Source organism: Crocodylus porosus, unplaced genomic scaffold, assembly GCF_001723895.1.
Source record: "Crocodylus porosus isolate Cpor-Errol unplaced genomic scaffold, CroPor_comp1, whole genome shotgun sequence".
Classification (NCBI taxonomy): Eukaryota; Metazoa; Chordata; order Crocodylia; family Crocodylidae; genus Crocodylus; species Crocodylus porosus.
In genome coordinates, this window is record NW_017728914.1 from 24,348,625 (window position 1) to 24,365,302 (window position 16,678).

The window sequence follows — 16,678 nt, forward strand, 5'->3', positions numbered from 1 at the left end:
TATATGCACTGGGAAACCAAAAAATTTGTGTGACTCGCTTTATTACGATATTCGCTTTATTGCGGTGGTCTGGAACCGAACCCGCAATATGTCTGAGGTATGCCTGTACTTAAATTATGGTGTAATAGCTCTATTAAAGCCAGAGAAAGATGCCTCTGGCCCACAGAACTTTAAGCTAATGAGATTTCTGTGCCATCTTTTGAAGCTTTATGAACGCCTTATCATCAATCACATTTCACTTCATATTGAGCAACATCTAATACCAGAACAGGCCAGATATAGACCAAGCAAGTCTTGCACTAGCCAAATACTAAACATCACCCCACAAATAGAAGATGGATTTCAGAAACGGATGAGAACAAGTGCTATGTTTGTAGCAGCATACGACGCAGTCAAACACCAAACCTGCTTGCCAAAGTTTACAGTATGATGCATGAGTACCACCTAGTGCAGCTCATCTAATCTTTTTTGAAGAATAGACATTTTTAGGTAGAACTGTGCAAGAAACAGAGCCACCAGAGATGACAATGAAATGGCCTCCCACAGGGTAGCATGCTAGCACCAATCTTTTTTAACGTATGTACCAATGACCAACCCACACAGAGTAATACGAGGAGCTTCATATATTCTGATGATTTATGCATCACGTCACAAGAGAAGGACTTCACCACTGTCAAGAACAGACTGACGTGTGCACTGAGCACCCTCTAGGATTACCACAGTAAGAACTGACTTTGCACCAACCCAACCAAAATGCAGGGAAGCAAAGTGGAAATTAAACATCAACCTGAACTCTGTGTACTTCGGGGTTACATTGAAAGGAATACTTACCTTCCAAGCTCATATAAAGAAGATGAAGGGGAAAGTCAGCACTGGCAACACCATATTTCAAAAGCTGGTCACCACAAAGAGGAGAGCAAACCCAACTACATTACAAACCACTCCTGTTGCCTTGTTTTACTCCACTGCAAGGGTATGCATGTCCAGTATGAGAATTATCAATTCATGCCAAGAAATGGCAGCTGTCATGAAATAATGGGGATGTCTAAAGGCAATACCAAAGGTTAGCCTATACTTACTGGCTGTCATTTTACTACCTGATATCAGAAGTAAGGTAGCAAGCCAAAAAGAAAGATCATGGCAGATGGAAGACCTCAGGCATCACTTTGTGGTCACACAGACATAACTAAATGGCTTAAAACATGAAAGACTTTTGTGACCAGTGTTGCTCTGTTGGACATGATGGCTGACATGGCACAACTGAGGTTACGGAAGAAAAGATTATGTGCAATCAGGTGAAATGGACCTAAAACCCCAGGAGGACCTTCCAAAAGGGGAAGATGTACATTAGCCAGCGCGGTGATGCCTCAGTCACCTGTACATGCAAACTATAAAACCAAAAACAAACATGATCAAATGGGGCTACTCTAGAGACACAAATATATATGAGTATGGTGAGGTGCAGACTATGGAGCACCTGCTCATTTGCTGACTCTTTGGTGAGCCCAATACAAAGGATAACCTTGCTGCAGCTATGGAAAGAGCCTTCGCTTGCGCATGATTCTGGGAAAACATTTAGTTTATGACAAGGATACAAGAAGAAAAAGATTAACCTGAACATTGTTCTTGCTTTTTTCATTTCTCAGACCAATATTTAAGGTGTGCAAGCTGTTCCTATTTATTCATGGCTAACTGAAAGCAGCTGTCTTGTGAAAGGCATGGAACTAGAATAGAGAGAAGCTTTAAATAGTGCCTGTGTGGATATCAGCCTTCTTATTGTTAGAAGAAAGCATTTAAAATCTGAAACAAAGAAACTTCCTATGAGCTTTGGGCTGTTTAGCCTTTCTCATCTAATTGACCTTACCCTTGCATTAGTGTATTTCTGTTTGTCAAGGAAATTCTTAGTTTTTACACTGAGAGGTGAATCTCTACCATCTGCAAACTCTAGTTATGTGTGTAAACTATCCACCACAGTACCATGGACGCAACAAAGGCAGTGGCTTTCCCACAGGGCAATGTTTCTTTGACTGGAAGAATTCAAGTTAAGTTCAGAGATTTCCAGTTAAGTTTTCTTTAAACCTTACTTGTCTCATTTTTGTTTCTTTACCCATAAGTTATCTTCATTATACACACCGCATTCATTGGTGTTCCTGCTACCCCACACATCTGTTCTCTTTCTAAAATTAGATGCAGTGCAGACAGGTTTATTTTTTGGTTTTGTTTCCAACTTGCTGGAGTTAAGGCCCTGGTACTGCAGTGTGTTACTGGCAGCTTGGGTCAGTTGGGAACCCTAAACAGGATTTGCCTAACAGGCTGGCAGGATTTGTGAAATTAATTTTTCCCATTGAGAGTTCTTTCTGGATGTGCTTTGATAACAAAAATTTGCCCCATGTTGGTGGTTTTAGCAAAGAGGCCAAGAATACACGCACTGTCCTTCCTTCGCTTCAAAAGGAGATTTCTCTTAGAAAAATGTTGTCAGAGCAGGACACTTTACCACAGCTGTTGTATTTGAAGTTCAGTTTCTAGCACTGTGTCTGGGGACTTTATTTGAGGAAATGTAAGTGCCTGTGTTATTGAGCAGTAGGTCTATGCAAAGCAGCTAGTATGCACTTCAGATTCAGAGTCGGCCAATTCAGGGGACAATGATTCGATTCGGTGATTTGAATCACTGTCCCAAAGTGATTTGGCAGAATCTGATTTGAAGATTCAGCCACTGCATAATCAGCTGAATCTCCAAATCAACAGACCTCAACCCCTGCCCGCTCTCCCAGCCCCGTCAATGGCTGCCCCGCCTAGCCCCAGCACCTCGGCTCTTTAAAAAAATTGGGCTTTCTTAATTAAAAAAAAAAAAGTCCTGCACACAGACTGGCTCCTGCCAGGTGGGAGAGAGGGGGTGATCCCCCCTGCTCCCCACTGCCCTGCACTGCAGCATTGGGTGAGTGAAGGGCTTTTTTTTTTTTTTTAAAGAACCAAGAGCTGGGGCCGGGCAGGGCTGCCATGGGGGGCGGTCTGGGAGAGCAGATGGGGGATGGGGGCTCATGGCAGAGTCCCCAACACAGTGCAGGGCAGTGGGGAGGCAGCGTGGATCACCCCCTTGCCCAGCAGCAGCTGGTGAGTGTGGAGCTTTTTGTTTTTTAAAAAAAAGAGCTGGGAGCTGGGCCATGCAGGGCAGCCATCAACAGGGCTGGGAGAGTGGGCAGGGGTTGGGGGTGCTTAGCCCATAGTCCCCTCTCCCTTCCTCCAGCCCCCCCCCCATCCCCCTACTCCCTACTTACCAGCACAGAGTCCAGGTCCAGCTTCCTGCAGCAGTGATTGGAGACTGCCTGAATCTCTGAAGCTCTCCAAATCAATTTGGACCTTTTTCTTGGTCTCCCGATTCGATTCAGATTCAGAGATTCAGCCACTGAATCAGGTCAAATCTCCCCCAAATCGAATCAGCACCCAAAGCTTCAAGCAGCCCTATTGAGTAGCACTTAAGTGAGTATTTGGATGTTGTCTAAATCTTTTTTGTCCACCTAGCTCAAGCAGCCTTTGCTTCTCATACTGCCAAATGGTTTTTGGAATGTCTTTAACAATACTATCGAGTACTCAGTGGTGAAAGAAGCATGATTCCAGCCACGCTAAAGATTAAGGCTAAATTGGCACCCTGGGTTTGTGCCAAGTCTTTGTTCATGCAAGCACGAATAAGAAGAAAATGAGGTTTAAGCAAGTACCGTTTAACCAAGATTAGAATAAGAGTCGAGCGTTCTGAAGATGACTCATTGTACAGGCTAACAGTGGGCAGTGCTTTGAGATGCTGTCTTGAAATCTGGCTTACTGGATACATGAATGAATCAACAAACAGCAGAACTGATGCAGGAATTAATGTTAATTTTGACCTTTAAAAATGCTAGCGTCTTATAAACTTAACCTTTGTAGTTCGAAGGTTTTTTCTTTTAATTTAGAAATGGAAAAGTGTTAGTCATTGCTCTACATTTTATTCTCCAGACACATTGGAAGACAGATGAAGTTGTAACTTCTAATGATTGTAATGAACATTGTCATGACAAAAGCAAACCAGATACTGGAAGCTTTCAACTTCTTATCTTGTGCAGGACAAGTGCGCTTCACAATCTGTCATTCAAATCCTGTTTCTTTTCCTTCCAGTGACAAACAACATGATGCAGCCTAACAGACTGGAAGCAGCCTTAGGGTATGAACAAATGAGCAAATAATACCAAGTTAAAAGTGTTGGGGGAGAGAACTTGCCATGCATCAGGTGATCCATAGCAACTGTTTCATGTGTCTGTTCCATCCCGCACAAAGCGAAAGCCAAACCTGGTCGTTTACCTCAAAATGAAACAACTGCCAAATTACTGCAGTTTAGCTTCCACTTACCATGAGATACAGCAGAAATACAAAACAGTTGCTGTGATGCAGCTGATGCACAACAATCCCCCCCCCCCTTCCATTTTAACTGGGTACTATTTATCAGTCCATCCCCTTTGCATAACTTCATGCAACATCTAGAATTCAAACACAAGCACATTTGTTGTTTGCTTTATTTTATTTTCACCTTCTTAAAATATAGCTGTAAGTCCATTTGGAAAATTTTCCATCTGGTCCCCATCAATTATCATAGATAAAATTTGAAACACAAAAAATCCTGAAGTACATTCAGGACAAGTTTTCTTAACAAGTGTGTTTTTCTTCTCCTTATTACACTCATTTCTAATCTGGGACATGTACAAACTCCTTTAGTATGAAATTTTATTGTTCAAAAGAAAAATATGTTCACCCTGACAGTAAAGATAGCCAAAACAAATCTCCACTGCATACTTTGTTAGCCACCTGCCATTTTCTGAATGTTAGCCAATTACAAAAACAGGGCATTCTCATTTGTCCAACATAGAGCAGCTCTACTGGAAAGCTGCCCATTTGGCACATAATTGCTCATTAGCAATTTCCCTTTTTTGAAGAATAAAGCAGGTAGTCATGGAAGGGTTCCAGGTTGGAGGGACTGAAACCACAACTTGTCAAAGGCCAGACCCAGTGTATGTGTGAAGCCAGGATGTATCTTGCATGATTCCTTTAAAGACAACTCCAATGTTGTGGAAAAGGCTTGTGTGTTTAGTGAATATTTGGCATCTGGATTATGTGGAGGTGGTGATTTCAGTATCATGAACCATACATTCTTTCTGCCTTTTTCAAAAAAAAATCAGAGACAACTTCATACAGCAACATCATTCCAGATGTGTAAAACTAATAACAGGTACAAAGGGGCTAATGTTCCCTGATAGAGAGACACAAGTGTGAGAACTTTTTGAACCCCTGTGACATTGCCAATTTGGATTAAGTGTACCTCTTATGCAAAGCACACACACAGGCTTCACAATGTAAAAACCTGACTGATGTACCAAGTAAAACTCCCCAGTTTCATTTTGGAGCTATTCCAGGAAGAGGAACCTTTTTAGAAAATGAAATGCATTGACCTAAGACAGGGAACAAGGAAGAGCATTCAAAGGTTATGCCTATGTGATGGCTTAGAGAGCTATATTTATCCCCATGTAACCTCAGTCAATCCTATTAGGATGTCACAATTCTTTCTCTGACATGCTGATCATCTACCAAGGGTCATTGTAGAATAACTCAAAGCTCATTCCCCATTCAAAAGCTAATCTCACAATCCCCTTGAGAATTTGTAAACCGTTCCACTCCCTTAGTAGTAATTCAACATCTCTATCTGCAAAGCAGTTTGCCAGTAGTAGTGAAGTAAATCGTGACAGTCTTGTGAGGCATGTAAGTGACATCTGCTTTTGCCATAGAGGTAACGAGAACTGCTTTTCAAATGTGCTCCGTATCCCTGGGGTCAGATTTTCAAATATTCTCAGCATCAAGCAGCACGTTGTTTTCCCATACAGGAAATCAGGGGTCAGATTCCTACTATCTGCTCGTGCTCCATAAAATGGATATCTCTGGAGAGTGTATATACAGAATGGCATGATTGACAAATTGGGAACATGACTGGAAAGCAGACAGACACACTTGGTCTTCTAATTGCACAAATGGCATGTACCTTATGAGCTAAAGGAGGCACTTATGGCCAGATTTGCAAAAAGGCTAAGGAGCAAAGCACCCAGCAGCTGCCAGTTGTTTTTAAATCATAGGAGTTTGTGTTCATGTGCACGTGTACACACCTCGGTAGCCAGCTCTATGTTCCTTACCATCCTGTGGAGGAGGAGCAGAAGGTCAGAATATGAACTCAGGTCTCCCACAGGGAATATCCTGCTCTGTCACCAAGCCAGTGAGTTTGCCCACCATGTCCATGAGAGAAAAACCAGTAACTTGTCCTGCATTACGTTAATTGTGTTTTTCTACCTTTATACTATTACAGGTGAAAGACTACTGAGAGTCATTTTGAAGAATTCATTTAGTGTACACAACTGTGCTGCCAAATTAGACTACTTGCAAAACTCACCCAGTTTTAGCTACTCTTTAATATTTTAGTCGGCCATTTTAAACAGCAAAATTTAAGCTTTTAGGGGGGTTTTTTATCCTTTTCCCTCTTCCCAGATGCCAAAATTAAACTTTCTATTCCCCTCCCCCAGCTTCATTACTTCCTCCTATGCTTAGTGTAGTCGCTGTTAATTATAAATACCTAGACCACAAGGCCTGCCCCAAGAAGGCAGTGCTTTAGCTTGGTAGCGATGTTTTGTTAGTGTTGTGCTGCTTGTGAGGTGGATATCCTGGTACTCTGGTACTACAGAAGAGCAAAACCCAGGAAGATATAATTAAAGAAATGGTACAACCAGATGAAAAGTTGATTAAAGGCATTTCTGCTGATTCCTATTTGTAAACATTTCTCCACCCTGGTATTTTATTGTTATATATTCCCATTTGGAACTCATTATTTTCTGTGTGTGATATCTCAGTTAGTAGCTGTGGAAATTAGTATGTGTCACTGAGGATTGTGACGTCAGGTGGGAAATAACCAGAATAAACAAAGGAAACATTAAGCCACAAGGATCCTGTTTTCATGCAGATTTTATTAGTACTGAGGAAAGGGTTGAGACCCTATGAAACAAAAGCTTTCTAAATAATTCCTTATCCATAACGACCTATAGTTGCTAGATGTTGTAGGCCTCACTGGACTATGGATAACTACAAGCATTGCTCAGTGCATATACAAATTCCACAAAGGCCCTGCTAACAGCAGCCATGTCTACACATGTATTTACACCTGCCTAAACTTAATGCGCCTTATGTGGGCGATTCAGGTGTACATCTACACGTGGACATGCTAATTCGCATTAAGGAATATTAAATTTAGGCACGAATGGCTAAGTCTCATTAGCACGCATGCAGATGCACTAATGAGCATTAATGCAGTGTCTGTCCATTGATGCACACTGTATTAATGCGCATTAGCGTGTCTACACATGCACTAATGCAATTTATCTATTCTCATCTAAATTTGATGCCTGCTTTATTCAGGTATCAAATTCAGGCTCATGTAGCCTTAAACCACCATTTTTAAGGTGCATTAAAAGCATCCACATGTAAATTCATGTCCTTAATGTGCCTTTAAAATCATGAACTTAAGCAAAGCCTGCTTAAAAGAGGTATGTGTAGACTGGCCCAGTGTGAACTGAAGTAGGCCCCAATAAATACAAAACTGGGCATATCCATATATACTTTGAATGGAAGTGCTGGTATAGCAGCTCATTAGTTTTAGAGGTGCCTCTGAGATCAACAGATAGGGTGAATTGATAAGACCAGTACAGAACACCAAAACAAAGATCAGAGTGACCTGGCAATCGGAGATGGCTTTCTGATGTGAAGGGTACGCTAATTGGCAAGAACCTGGGTGTGGATGATGTCAGTTAAAGACATTTTAGTAGCTGGAAAGAACTAGGATGTGTATGGTGTAAACATGAAGTTGTTTTGATCTTTGTATAAGAAAGGGCCTGGGAACTTTTAATACTTCATACTGGTATTACAGGTTCTGTTCATGCCTGAACCACGCTTGCAAATAACCTGGCTAGCACCATGGACTTGCTGGTTATGAATGCTAGTATAACTCTGCTTATATATATATATATGTATATGTTGGATCATGTAATCTAATAATAGAACTCTGTTCTCCTGTACATGTTCTAACATTCACATACCTTTTTTGGTACATGGTTCAGAAGGTTAGGAGTCTGTTTGTGCATATTTCCTGATCCGTATCCTAAAAAATTAAATGTAAGAGGTTTGAGAGGGAGTAGGGTAAATCTTTGTGTCAATGACTAGATCTTTGTGTCACCAGGCCTCCCCCCCCAGATATTTTGCAGCTGGAAGGAACACAGGGGCAGCAGGAAACATTTGTGCAGGGGCCCAGGAAGGCAGCACTCACTGCGACCTGAGCTGGGGCCAGCAGTGGAGTGGCATACAACTTTTTTCTGTTTGTTTTGAGTAGGGATTGCTCAGACAGATTCCAAGCCACAGTCTCCCTTTGGAGATATCTTTGCTGAGGCTTGTAAAAACTTCTTTTACAAGCTGAAGCTGTCTTCCTAATGAGAATAAGATCTGAAATCCCAGAAAAGGTGATCCTCAGCAGGTGGTGTGCCTCAGTGCTGACCCTCATGGCAAAGTGCTGGTGGCCACCCAGAGCTGCAGTCTGGTGGCAGCAATTCCAGATGGCAGTGAGCAGTTCATTTCAGTGCCAACTCCAAGTGGCAGTGACCACAAAGAGCAATCCCAAGAGGCCGCAGAGACCTTGACTGGTAATAGGCAGCTTACCTAAGCACTGACCCCAGAATGGCAGAGACCTGAATAGTGCTCCCAGAGCAACACTGGTATCCCCAAAATGGCAATCATTGATGTGATCTCCACCAGTAATCTGGAGAGACTCCCTGCCCTCCCCTGGACTGGGTAAAGCAGCAGCTCCCCATGGTGGAGATTTTTCAGATGAAGACTGCAACTAAGAGACCCAGAGCGTTTGAAGTATTTGATAGTCAGAGGTATTTGATATTTTGGGGTGTTTAATAGTTGGGGTGTGGTATTTGATAAGATGTAGTTATTTTCATTCCCCTGTAATACACTTGTACTCTCTGTTTGATAACCAAATTGGGGGGAAGTGGGGAAGTTATTTTTTCAGAACCCCCAGTAAAGTTTATTTTTCCCAGGTTTCTGGGTGGGGGCTCATGCCCCAAATTCTCCCAATTTAAACCCAGCCCTTCCTTGTACTGCTATCCTGGGCCTGGCAGAAGAGTTACATTAGTATCTAGGCTTGATTGTACACAATAAACCTTGCCAAATTCTTTGTCACTAAGAACTAAAACCTGCAGTCTCTTTCTTGTAACAGTGAGGTTGTTAAAGGGACAGTATCACAGGTGGTATCCTGACAACACACACACATACACCGTGGAAACTGAGGGAGCCCAATGTGACCAGTAATACCCAGCCCTCAAACAACACCAATGCAGTTAGATAACAACACTGATGAAGTCCACCCTGACAACACTGGTGACTCTCTGGTGACCTACAGATGTAGCTTAGATATGGGAGAAACCATTGATGACACATAGAGTGTGCACGTGGGTGTGTATGCACCCCCTGAGATCGGCCGTGCACCGCATGGAAGTGCCAGCCACGAAACTAAAAGTGCACTTCCAGTTTCACTGCTGGCTCAGAGATCAGCTGCTGGGGGACCACCCCCATCAGGGATCTGGTGCCCCTGCAGACTCAGGAGGCACCAGTCGCCCATGGGAGAAACATCCAGTGAACTAGCAAATGTGCTTGGATTAATGACTAAATCTAAAACTACAGGTGACAGCAATCTGGGGGGGAGTAGAGAAGTCACATAGTAGGTTCTCTTAGTATGTTTAGGCCTTTGTCAATACATACCTCTTCTTCAGGCCCTGCAGCAAAATAACTGCTCCTCCTATCCTTCCCATCACAGAGAAGAACTGACATGCCTTTCCCTTTGCTAATGCTAAGTTTGTTAATGGTGTCCCAAGATGGGTGAAAAGGAAGTATCTGGAAAGTGCTGAGTGATTTCTTTCTCTCCCCTCCCTTGCTCTCCCCTCCCTGCTGACCAGAAATTGAACTGTACAATTATGCAATAACTAGTTCACATGTACTCATAATTTGGATCAGTTTTGCAGAAAGCTTTTTGTCACTGGGCTGAGTCTTGGGTTAGGATGAGATCCAGAATCTGGTAAGTTTTGCCAGGTTTTTTTGTTTTGAAAATTGTGCATTGCTCCATTGACTGACTATGCTGCATTTCTGGCTGACACCTTCAAATTTGGAAGTTGCCTTCATTTTCCAGAGCAAACGATGTATATTAGCTGACATTTAGATGATGTGTATTTAACCTCCTTCAAGAAATGAAGCCATCTACTGCATGCCCTATTTTCAATGCCATTTTATTTCTCTTGGTGACAGCCACAAGGTGCAAGAATTCTTAACTTGTGTTTGTTTGGGTGATCTAAAGACATCTGACTGAAATGACACAATTATCCTAGCAGGAGGGCAATAACAAACCTCACCATCTATAGAAAGTGGCTTCCTTTTCATCTTGCATGAAGTGAACATTAGAACACAGTTCTCAAATAGTTTTCTAGTTCATTTGGAAGCTAAGATGAAGTGTCATTGTCTACTTGTTTTATGTTATGTTTAATTGCTGATGAAATACGAACTTTGTACCACACAAAGTGTATTTAGACTCTTGGCTCAAGTGAAAAATGAGTCCTTGTCTATGCTAGTATTACATGTGGCAGAAGGTCACCTCTGTTCTCCCTGAAAACTCTGCTCTGTGACAGTTTGGTTAAGATGGGCCCTGCAGAGGATGCACACCTTACCTTTAGGTAAGCAGAGCTGAATACATTCCTAAGACAGGGGGGAAACCTGCTCCGTCTGCCTATGTGACTGGTATCACATACCTGGGTGAGGGGCTTGGGCACCCTGGTGAGCTAGAGACTGCCAGTCAGCCCAGCAACCAGTGATGCATTTCAAATTGGTTGGCTGACAGCCAACAGGTGCTGGCCTCCATTGAACCAGGTAAATGAGGTCATAAGGGCTATATAAATTAAGGACTGCCCAGGAGGAAGGGGCAGCAGCCATGAGGAAAATTCAGAGAGAGAGAAGAGCTGGACCATCTGAAACTTGCTCTCTCTCTCAAAACTCATGATCAAGGAACTGCCTGCCTCCAGAGGGAATCTCCCACTGCCTCTGGATGATACTTGTGAGTAAGCTATCTGAGATCTAACTAGATATATAGCTTGCAGTAACTCAGATGCATAATCAAAGGCTACTCCAGCCACCCTGTTTGCTCTATGGGATTTCTCCGATACTACTCAACTCTGTACCCTATTCCAGCCCTACTCCTTGTAACCAATAAAGCTCTCCTTTGTACCTAGCATGGGAGACTTATTGGGATTGGGTCTAGATTATGCTTTGGGGTCCCCTTGGTTCGGCTAACTAAGGGAGACCACTACTTGTGCTTTCAACTGAGGGAAGCACCCCAAGTTGTTGAAGTGAGTCAAGTACCCTCGAGGACTACTAGGCCTGTGTTTCTCAGGGGATGCAGAGCCAGAATCAAGCCCACCCCGGGTGGTGGCTGCTCTATCCCCAGGCTAGCAGGTTGTGCTCCAGGAAGGGGGTCGGCCAGACATGAGGTGCCCTCTGTGAGGCACTCAGAGCCTAGAAGATGGTCGGGCGCAGTGAGTTGGGTGGCTCAATGCAGGATCACCTCCTGCTGGCCTGCCACATGTACAAATTTGGGACAATTGTTTAGGCTGGCAATGGAAATAACATGGAAGATTTTACTACTTTTTTTTTTTAGTTGAAACTACATAAATGGCAAAAGTGATGTAAAGAATATAGTGACCAGAGAAAAAGGTGAAACAGGTAGCCATGGGAACTGTTTAGCCTGTCTACAAACTGTCTGTTTATGTGTACCGCTGTAGATAGGCAGTATCCAAGTTGTCTTGAAGCTTATAGAGATTGCTTGAAGCTTATAAAGATGATGTACATCGGTAACAACTACTGACATTATTCCTTTACATCAAGAAGCTATCCTTCCTCTTTGTGTCAGGGCACTACAAGAAGTTGAAGTGATGTAATGTCTAAGCACAACTCTGAATTTTTACGTGTCCCCAGATTTGTTAGACCCTGAATTGGACTGTACATGGAATAGATGTTGATGCTTTGATGCAGCAAGTGCAAGTAAGCAACACATGTAGAGGAATTACTTAGGCTAGGGACAGAAGTTACACATAAACTGGTTTAAGTGAACAGAAATTGGTTCAAACCTGTAACAGAACATAAGTTTACTGCACATAAACCAGTTTCAAAATGGCTAAAATTGGTCTAAGATAAACCTGGTTAAATATAGTATCAGACTTAACTGATTTGGGTCAAACCAGTTTCTGGAACTTCTGTCCCAGCCCCTTCCTGGTTTAAGTTAAATCAGAGTCCCCCAGCAACCCTTTTCAGCATGCTTTTCAGCCCTGGGTTGGGCTGGGCTGCCTTGTTCAGAGAACAGGGCTGGCCCCACCCATCTCCTGCCTAGCTGGAGCTCCAGCTGGCTGAGAAGGAGGTGGAGACTGCAGCCGGGAGACAGCAGCATCTGCCTGGTTTCCCCCTGCCCCACCCCCTTTTTGCCACTCACTGTTCAAGCAGGGTTCCCCCCTCCATCCCCACCCCCCCAGCACAGACCTCAGCAGCATGAACCTTAGCCAGCATCTGGTCACGGTCATGGCACCCCCATGACACCCAGTGCTGAGAGGTGTCTATGTTTGTGTGTCTCTAATTTCACTGAAACAAAGGCAGACAGAACAGTGTCCAAACAGGGCTTTTTGGAGCTAATCAACAGGCCAGCTGGTAATGTCCTTCTGTTCTTCCTTAAAAATGCTTTGTAAAAAGATGTTTAAGAAGAGCTTGAACTAATGAGAGAGAGACTTTTTTTTTTCTTGATGGGCTGATAAGCTTTGTGTTCTGATAAGCTCCCTGCTGACTTCTGGCTTACTTCAAAGCCCACAATCTGTCAGTGTTCAATAAGGGAGAGAGAAAGGTGTGAAAAATGGTTTGCAATTAATGCAGTGCCAGTGAGTTTGCTGCAGATAGTATGAAGAAGCAGGGAGAGGGAGACTGAAAAGATCAGTATCATTAATAGATGCATGCAGTCTGCACAAGCAGTTCTCCCCTCCCCCTCCCCCCTGCCCTTTGCCTCAGAGTGGTAGCCAGGAGATGGGGTCTGGCAACACTCCCCTCCCCTTGAGCAACAAGTGGAGGAAAAAGCTTGGTAAGGGCTGCTACCCCCTCCCCCTCCCCTTCCCCCTCCAGGCACACTGCAGCTGGGAACTGTATAAGACAGGGTGGCATTATGAAACCCTCCCTAATCATAGCATCCTGCCCTGGCCTGGCCATGTCCCCCTCCCCCTTAGCTCACCATTGTGGAAGGGAAGGAAAGGCTGCTCTAGAACCCCCTGGCTTCTCGCCTATGCCACTGTAAGCATTTCCTAAATCAAAAGTGAACGTCTGTCTACTTGCAAATCAATTCAATTTTTGCAGGTTAGTCTAACCTGCAAAAATTGAATCTATTCAGGCTCAGGCTTTTTGAACGTCTGCCCCTAGCTTTACTGTGCAGAATGCCACCCACTGTGGTATTCCAGGAGGGTATCTTTGATGACAATAGTGTTCACTGTTCTTGATACATGGCAGTGGACTAAGATACTAAGTGAAGAGAACACCAGATCGGAAAAGCATTAGCTAAGTCAAAGTAAAACAATGAAGAGCTGAACTTATTTTAAATTTGAGTCTAAACTACAAGGTGATGAAAAATTAACTTGGGTCACAACACCAAGGAAAAAAATACTGGCTTTGTTATATTATAGAAACTGATGAACTGTTATTATTAATGAGGAGATTACTGGCTCATCAATGGATTAATGATGTTGGATCCAATACAATCTGGATCACTTACTCAAATACATGGCTAGCTCAAAGGTGGTTATTTCAGACCAAAAGCACAGAATACTGATAAAGATAGAAAGTGAAAGGTAGAGTTGTTTGGAAAAGGCAGAGATAATGTTGAGAGATATTTTTACATATTTTGTCAACATCTTGAGTTTTCAAGAAATGCCAAAAGCAGCAAAAAAGCCATCTCTCATATTTGTACCATCTCCATTTTCAGGCACACAACTGTTTGGCTACATATGCTTAATTTTCAGTACTTTCTCTGCTGAAAATTCTCTTCCCCCTATATTGCATTTCGGTACCAAATTTAGTACCAAATACTCATTCATGGAAAGTTCACTGAGCAATATGATGATTACCTATTGCTTTTTTGTATAGCAACAAAACCCCCTTGAAACCTCTTTTTTGTATAGTCTTTTTTTTTAATGGTGTGGTTCCCCAGTCTAGAAAAAGACAACTGGGAAACTTGTTATGCTTCCTTTAAAACAGTTTCTTATTGAGACCTTTTAGTTTGACTGAGAAGTCCAAGAGAAGACTACGACAGCAAAGCACTTTGCTTAGTTAAGTGGTATAACACATAATTATTAAATGTGTAAACTTAGCTTCATTTGTAAAATGAATGCAAAGATTGGACTTGGAAGTGACACATCACCCTACTCCCCTTTTCCTCCAAACTAGAAACTTATTTCAAAGTAGAAACAATCGACTGCTTAGGAGATCCGGGATGTTGAAACCAGTTTAGAGTAAGTGGATAGGGAGCCCAGATCTGTACCATTCTCAATATAAAGAGGGGAGAGAGATTTTTTCCCTGAACTCGTTCATTATGCAAATATGCACACACACAGAAAAATATTTCCTATTGTTTAAAAATCCCCACGCCTGTTTAAAGAGAAGTCACCAAATAAAAGAACACAGACATTTTACAGTCTGGTAGCTAACTACCTTTCTATGTGATGTATCTAAGTTTGTCCTGTGCAATAATGATAGCAGTTCTGTTATTAGAAACAGTTACCGGTGGGAAATTGTGCACTGTATATTCACTATGGTTACCCACAATATAAAAGCGGTAATGTGAGACACTTCAAGCTACAGGGAATATACTGTACGTGAATAACGCAGGAAATAGAAACCGTAAAAAATTAGCTATATCAAACTCCGTTCACCTGCCCTTGCCCTTTATATTGTATCTATCCATCTTCCCCTCGCTACTGTCTGTATGAATAATTTGCATCTCTTACATTTCAGTGTCTCTCTCATTCTACCCCATTCTTCATAAGTCATTTTCTCTTTCTGACTGAACAAGTCGGCTCTCTTAGGCAACTTCTCTCTTCCACTACACATTTCAGAGCTAGCTTGCCTTTCTGGGAAGGATAACAATGATGGACTATCAGAGCTCTTAGACATCTGAAGCTTCACATAAAATGAAGCAAATGACTTTCCTATTATATATTTGACCCTCATAATGTCAGAGCAGCTTCTTATTTTACTCATTTTAGCAAAATCTCATACTGTATAACACTAATGAAATCAGTAGGATAACTTGGCTAGTAATTTATATGGTTGATGAGACCACACTTCTGTTATAACTTTTTTAAAAAACCTGCATTTTTCATAATAGGCTAACATCTTATTATTGTGATATGCATGTCACACCAGGATGATGAGAGGTGACTAATCCATTTTAAAAGGTGCTACAAAGGATAATTCCATCTAATCTCCCTTAGCAACTGAACATTTGATCTTGCTAATCTTTGAATTACAGAGCCTCATTTCCCATTTCTAAATGACTGATATGAATTGAATCCTTATTAATTAGTATAATTTATCAAGGACTGTAAGGCTGCAAGGCTGAATGGCTTGACCAAAAATTAATATTTTAACGGGATTTCTGAAGTGGATTGTTCATGTTCAATGCTCTGAAATGTTTTGAGCTTAACTTTGGGTCAGGAAGCATTTCTCTTCCCTGAGATCATACAGATGTATGTTGATACACTGACCCTTTGTTTACCAGGTTTCGATACCATTCATCAGGCTTTGCAGTAACAAAGAGAGAGACGCAAGACAGAAAAGTGCTGTCTTGCCAAAGAATCATCCAAAAACTTCAGTGGAGTGAGATATTAAATGAGCTGAGGTTTTTTAACTCCCTTCCCTCCAAGAAATAAAGTACATGTTAATTTATGTGTGTGTTCTTGGAGCAAGCAAAGCAAGCCACGCCTTATACAGTATTATAAAATTGTATATGCAAGCTAGAGGACTATAAGACCTAGAGGAATGCTGCAGTCTGCTCCACTTAAGGGGAAAGGCCAGCTCTGTTTACATGAATTATAATGCTGTTTACCTATAATGCCGCTCAAGTGGCGGAGTTTAGATTGGAACTGGTTTGTTTAGATAAGTAAATGTGATAACAGATTATTATCGCTGTTGTACTCATGAAAGAGCACTGAAAGTCTCCCAGGTTTGCTCCATGGTACACTAAGTGATTGACAGATTGTGTTTAGGTCAAATGCTTGATTTCTGCAAGTACATAGTAAAGGGCTTTACCATAGATGGAGAATACTATCCAAGAAGCAGGGACCCAGGAAGGGTTTTACATTGTCCCGGTTTCCTTTTTTGGAGGTATTTAGCCCTCTGCTACCCTGGAGTTTATTGCACCCTTGACCACGTAGGCTAATAGAAGCAAAGTTGAAATTGCCAAACTAGACAAAACAGGTGGACATTGGAACAGGACCCAAGA